Raw genomic sequence first — 5776 nt, 5'->3', positions numbered from 1 at the left:
CACAGACCCAAAGAAGCTAAACAAGAAGGAAGGCACAATCAAGGAAGCTTTAATATCACTTAGAAGGGGGAATGAAATAGTCAGAAGATGCAGGTGGAAGAGGAGATAGGAAGGGGAATGGCAGGGTTCAGGATCAGCTGTGGAGAGAGATAGGAGAGATGGTCATGAGAATGATTGGAAATCTGCAGGGGTGGAGATGAGGGGGCATCTCCAGGAGGAGATAGAGACCTGGCATAAAGGAGGCACCTAAGAACGAATGGGAATGTCCTTAGCTGTGATTCAGCATTTGGGATATTGAACCTGAGGAGGCCACATCTTGTACCCAGGCATGATCCCCTATGAAGTGATAGGAACACCAACACCCCCACCCCACAAAATTTCGGGCCCAAAATGTATCCTGTGTATAAGAAATGCAGGAAGGAGGAGGGCATGGAAGAGACACTGAGGGAATGGCCATCAAATAACAGACTCAACTTGAGACCCATCCCATAGAAAAATGCCAATCCTTGACACTATTACTGATACTTGATTATGCTTGCAGACAGAAGTCTAACATTGTTGTCCTCAGAGATGCTCTACCAAGAAGCTGTCTCAGACAGATGCAAACCACTACATCCAGTGGTTAGAGCTTGGGGCCCCTTATGGAAGACTTGGAAGAAGGATTGTGACCCCTAAGGCAACAGGAACTCCACAAGAAGACCAACAGTTCAACTCACCTGGACTCTTGGGACTCTCAGAGAATGAATCACCAACCAAAGAATATATATGGACTGGACATAGATCTCCCTACACATAAGTAGAAGATGTGCTGCTTGTTCATTATGTGGGCCCCAAGCAACTGGAGAGGTGGCAGGGGAAATATTCCAAGAACTGTTTCCTATCTGTGGCATGTGTTGTTATAGCTGGGCTGCCTTGTCTGTCCTCAGTGGGATAGGATGTGCCTAGCTTCACTGAGACTTGATGTGTCAGGGTAGGGGTATATCAAGGGGAAGAGGGAAGGACATGGGCGAGGGATTGTGGGAGGTGTTGATCAGATGCGATGGAGTGAGTGGGATGTGAATTGAATAAGCAATACAAGTAAATAATTAGTTTTAAAAACAGAAAGAAAAGAAAATAGAGAAAGAAAATCAGGGACACAAAGAACATACACAATGGATAAACCTGAAGAAGGCTGCACTGCCACTTTATTCTTAGTTTTTATACTCTCTTAGAATAAATGACCACATGGTTTTCTAAGCATATTTACGTTCTATAAGATCATAGTAAGTTTAAGGCAATAGATCATGTCACAGATTGATAAGGCTTAAAGAGTTACAGCAGAATTGTTTACATCTCGTTCCACTAAGATTAATACCTGACCAAACATTTATTATCTGTTTTCTAACCCCCAGTAAGTTCATTATACATTTGAAGCAATAGTTTTTTTTTTTCTTTTTTGATTTTTCTGTTTGGGGTATTTTTATTGCAATAACTATTTATTGTTTATGTATTGTCATTCTGTTATAGCATTCACAGCTTCTCTCCATTTCTGCTTCCCTTCCTCCCTCTTCTATCCCCTACTTTCCCTCTATCCCTTTTCGTCCTCTCTCATTTCCCCCTTTCTTCCTTCTTTTTTTATTAGGTATTTTCTTTATTTACATTTCACATATTATGCCCTTTCCTAGTTTCACCTCTGGAAATCCCCTATGCTATCCCTACTTTCCTTGCTCCCCAACACACCCACTTATGCTACCTTGCCTTGGTATTCTCCTATACTGGGGCACAGAACCTTCACAAGACCAAGGGCCTCTCCTACCATTGATGAATGACTAGGCCATCCTCTGCTACACATGCAGCTAGAGCCACAAGCCCCTACATGTGTGTTCTTTGATTAGTGGTTTAGTCCCAGGGTGCTCTGTGGGTACTGGTTAGTTCATATTGTTGTTCCTCCTATGGGGCTGCAAACCACTTTAGCTCTTTTGGTACTTTGTCTAGCTCCTTCATCGGGGACCATGTGCTCTGTCTAATGGATGACTGTGAGCATCCACTTCTGTCTTAGTCAGGCACTGGCAGAGCCTCTCAGGAGTCAGCTAGATCAGGCTCCTGTCAGCAAGCTTTTCTTAGCATCTGTAATAGTGTCTGGGTTTGGTGGTTGTTTATGGGATGGATCCCCAGGCGGGGCAGTCTCTGGATGGTCATTCTTCAGTCTGTGCTTAGAACTTTGTCTCTATAATTCTTCAATGGGTATTTTGTTCCCCCATCTAAGAAGGATCAAAGTATTCACACTTTTGTGTTCCTTCTTCTTGAGTTTCATGCGTTTTGGAAATCATATCTTAGGTATTCTGAGCTTCTATGCTAATAGGCTTCTGGCTTATCAGTGAGTACATATCATGTGTGTTCTTTTGTGATTGGATTACCTCACTTAGGATGATATCCTCCATATCCATCCATTTGTCTAAGAATTTCATGAATTCATCAAAGTTTAAGAATCTTCAAGAAATTTCAAGACTTTCATGAATCAGTAGGTTATCATTTGATTACATTTCCATAGACAGAGCATAGGTGACAGTGTCTGTTAGTCACATACATTTCCTTATAGAAGTGGCTGCTGCCATTTCCTTCCTCCTTCTTCTCTCCCAGGGCATGCAATGATTCATCTAATAAACGTCTATCCCAACCACATTCAACACCTTCAGGAGGTCCATTTAGTGTTCAGCTTCACATTTCCAAAGATAATCTTATGTTCCATCTTCCCTTTTCTGTTTGGAGCCTTTTGTAGTTAAGTAGATGTTTCTATTTTTCTTTCTTTATTTTTTGTATTGCACATCACTCCTTTATTTTACTGATCTGGAAAGAGGCTTAGCTGTTATGCCCAAATGAGTTCTGAACCCACAAGGTAGGGTCAAGCAGCTGGGAAATGATTCAGACAGCGTAACAGTGTAAGAAAAACTTGGACATGATCCAGGGGCACTTCACCTCTAAAACAAGGCTAAGGGATCAAAACACAGCAAGAGGTAAAAGGAGTTACCCCATTGATATGAGGAATGGCTTTTTTTCTGGTGACCACACAGGAGTGTTTCAATTGCCACTATCAACCTCAGATTTGCCTTTGTGTGCTGTTATATGTATATAATTTTTTTTCTTTTGTAAAATAAAAGTAACACAAACTTGAAAAGATTGATCCAACCTTCTAGGCCCAGCAACTCCTTCAGGGTCAGAGAGAAAGTAGAGTTAAAGTAACCATGGGGTAACTTTCACTCTCCACATGAATGACCATGGCCCCTGTTTCCTAATTGTGGGAAGAATGCAGGACAGGTTCCAGGAACATAACTGGATTGCTGCTTCTCCTCATTGGTCATACCACAGCAGAGTTCCTCCCTGACTTCTTCCTAAGCAGACCCTTAGTAATCAAATACCTAAGAAAAACTATAGTTACAATCTCTCAACTCTCCTGTTACAGGGAGCTGTCCCTTGATGTGATCTCAAGAACCTGCACCTCCAGAGGTTTTTTCCTGACCAGATTTTTTGAAGGGAGTGGGTGCCGAAGATAAAATACTGCAATGAATATGGAGGCCACAGGTCTGTATCTGCAGCTACTACTTAAACTTAAGATCCTAAATATGTAGTCAGTTTGGTGGGTGCTTGAAAGGGTGCAAGACGCAGGAACAAGCAGGGAGGGTTTCAGGGTAGGAGTCTGCCTCCTTGCCTTCACTTCTTCACCTTGACCTGAACAGACACAGTTTCCATGGCTTTACACAGGTCTCCTCATGTCCCAGGAAATGAATGCACTGGATGGGCTTCAAGCTCTTGTCCAGTTCATAGACAATGGGAATGCCCATGGGTAGGTTCAGCTTGATGGTGGCTTCTTCTGAGAGACCCTCCAGATGCTTAATGATGCCCCAAAGTCTTTAGCCATGCACAGCAATCAAGATCCTTTCCCCCTCCTTTGTCTGGAGGACAGTTTCTTCAACCCAGAAGGGCAGTTCTCTGGCAGTAGTATCCTTCAGACTCTCTCAGGAAGGTAGTTGGTATGCAGTAAGGTTTGTCTACCTGCAATCCTTGCTGATGTTGCTGTAGAATCAGGGTCCATGGGAGGCAGTGGAACATCAAAAGATCATCTCCAGAACTTTACCTGTGCCTCGCCATACTTAGCAGTAGTTTCTGCTTTATTTTAACTTGTTAGTCATCCCCCCATCACACCCCATAGTGCCGCTCATTGAGGTGCCAAGTCCTAACCACTGGCAACCACATCTGGTCAATGGAATCCAGGACTGTCCAGAGCGTCAAGATTGCTCTCTTCTGACCAGAGGTTAAGCAGATGTCAAATTCATAGCTAGCATCTCACAAGGCCTGCCTGCAGTGCTATACCTCCTTGTGGCCACCTGGGCTCAGGTAGCTGATCAAAGGTAAAATCTACCAAGATGAACTCTCTATCCTAAATATCTATGCTCCAAATGCAAGGAAAGCTACATTCATTAAAGAAATTTTAATAAAACTCAAAGCACACATTGCACCAAATACAATAATAGTGGGAGACTTCAACACCCCACTCTAACCAATGGACAGATCCTGGAAACAGAAACTAAACAGAGACACATGGACACTCACTAACATAAGTTATGAAACAAATGGGTTTAACAGATAACTACAGAACATTTTATCCTAAAACAAAAGGATATAGCTTCTTCTCAGCACCTCATGGAAACTCCTCCAAATTTGACCATATAATTGGTCAGAAAAGAGGCCTTGTCAGATACAAAAATATTGAAATTATCCCATGCATCCTATCAAATCACCACGGACTGAGGCTGATCTTCAATAACAACATAAATAATAGAAAGAAAACATTCGCATGGAAACTGAACAATACTCAAGGATAACTTGGTCAAGAAAGAAATGAAGAAAGAAATTGAAGACTTTTTAGAGTTTAATGAAAATGAAGCTACAACATACCAAAACTTATGGGACACAATTAAGCAGTCCTAAGAGGAAAACTCACAGCTCTGAGTGCTGCCAAAAAGAAACTAGAGAGAGAATAGACTAGCAGTCTGACAGCACACCTACAAGCTCTAGAATGAAAGGGAGCAAATTGACCCAAGAGGACTAGATGGCAGGAAATAATCAAACTTAGGGCTGAAATCAACCAAGTAGAAAAAAAGAACTATTCAAATAATTAACCAAACCAGGAGCTGGTTCTTTGAGAAAATCAACAAGATAGATAAACCCTTAGCCAGAATTACTAGAGGGCACCCGGGACAGTATCCTAATTAACAAAAACAGAAATGAAAAAGGAGACAAAACAACAGATCCTTAGGAAATCCAAAACATCATCAGATCCTACTATAAAGGGCTAAACTCAACAAAACTGGAAAACCTGGATAAAATGTACAACTTCCTAGACAGATACTAGGTACCAAAGTTAAATCAGGATCAGATTAACAATCTTAACAGTCCCATTTCCCCTAAGGAAATTGAAGCAGTCATTAATAGTCTCCCAACCAAAAAAAGCCCAGGACCAGATGGCTTTAGTGCAGAATTCTATCAGAGATTCAAAGAAGACTTAATTCCAACTCTTCTCAAACTATTCCACGAAATAAAAACACATGGTACTCTATCCAATTCGTTCTAGGAAGCCACAATTATTCTGATACCTAAACCACACAAAGATCCAACAAAAAAAGAGAACTTCAGACCACTGTCCCTTATGAATATCGATGCAAAAATACTCAATAAAATCCTCGCAAACCGAATCCAAGAACACATCAAAATGATCATCCATCATGACCAAGTAGGCTTC

At 41.6% G+C, this 5776-nt stretch overlaps 1 pseudogene; it reads right to left on the bottom strand.

Moving 5' to 3' along the window:
- Window positions 1–3687: 3687 nt before the first annotated feature.
- On the bottom strand, window positions 3688–4333 carry LOC110315685 (annotated as a pseudogene).
- Between the last annotated feature and the right edge of the window lie 1443 nt (window positions 4334–5776).

This window comes from Mus pahari, unplaced genomic scaffold, assembly GCF_900095145.1.
Source record: "Mus pahari unplaced genomic scaffold, PAHARI_EIJ_v1.1 scaffold_10461_1, whole genome shotgun sequence".
Lineage (NCBI taxonomy): Eukaryota > Metazoa > Chordata > Mammalia > Rodentia > Muridae > Mus > Mus pahari.
This window is presented reverse-complemented; position numbering and strand designations above follow the sequence as displayed.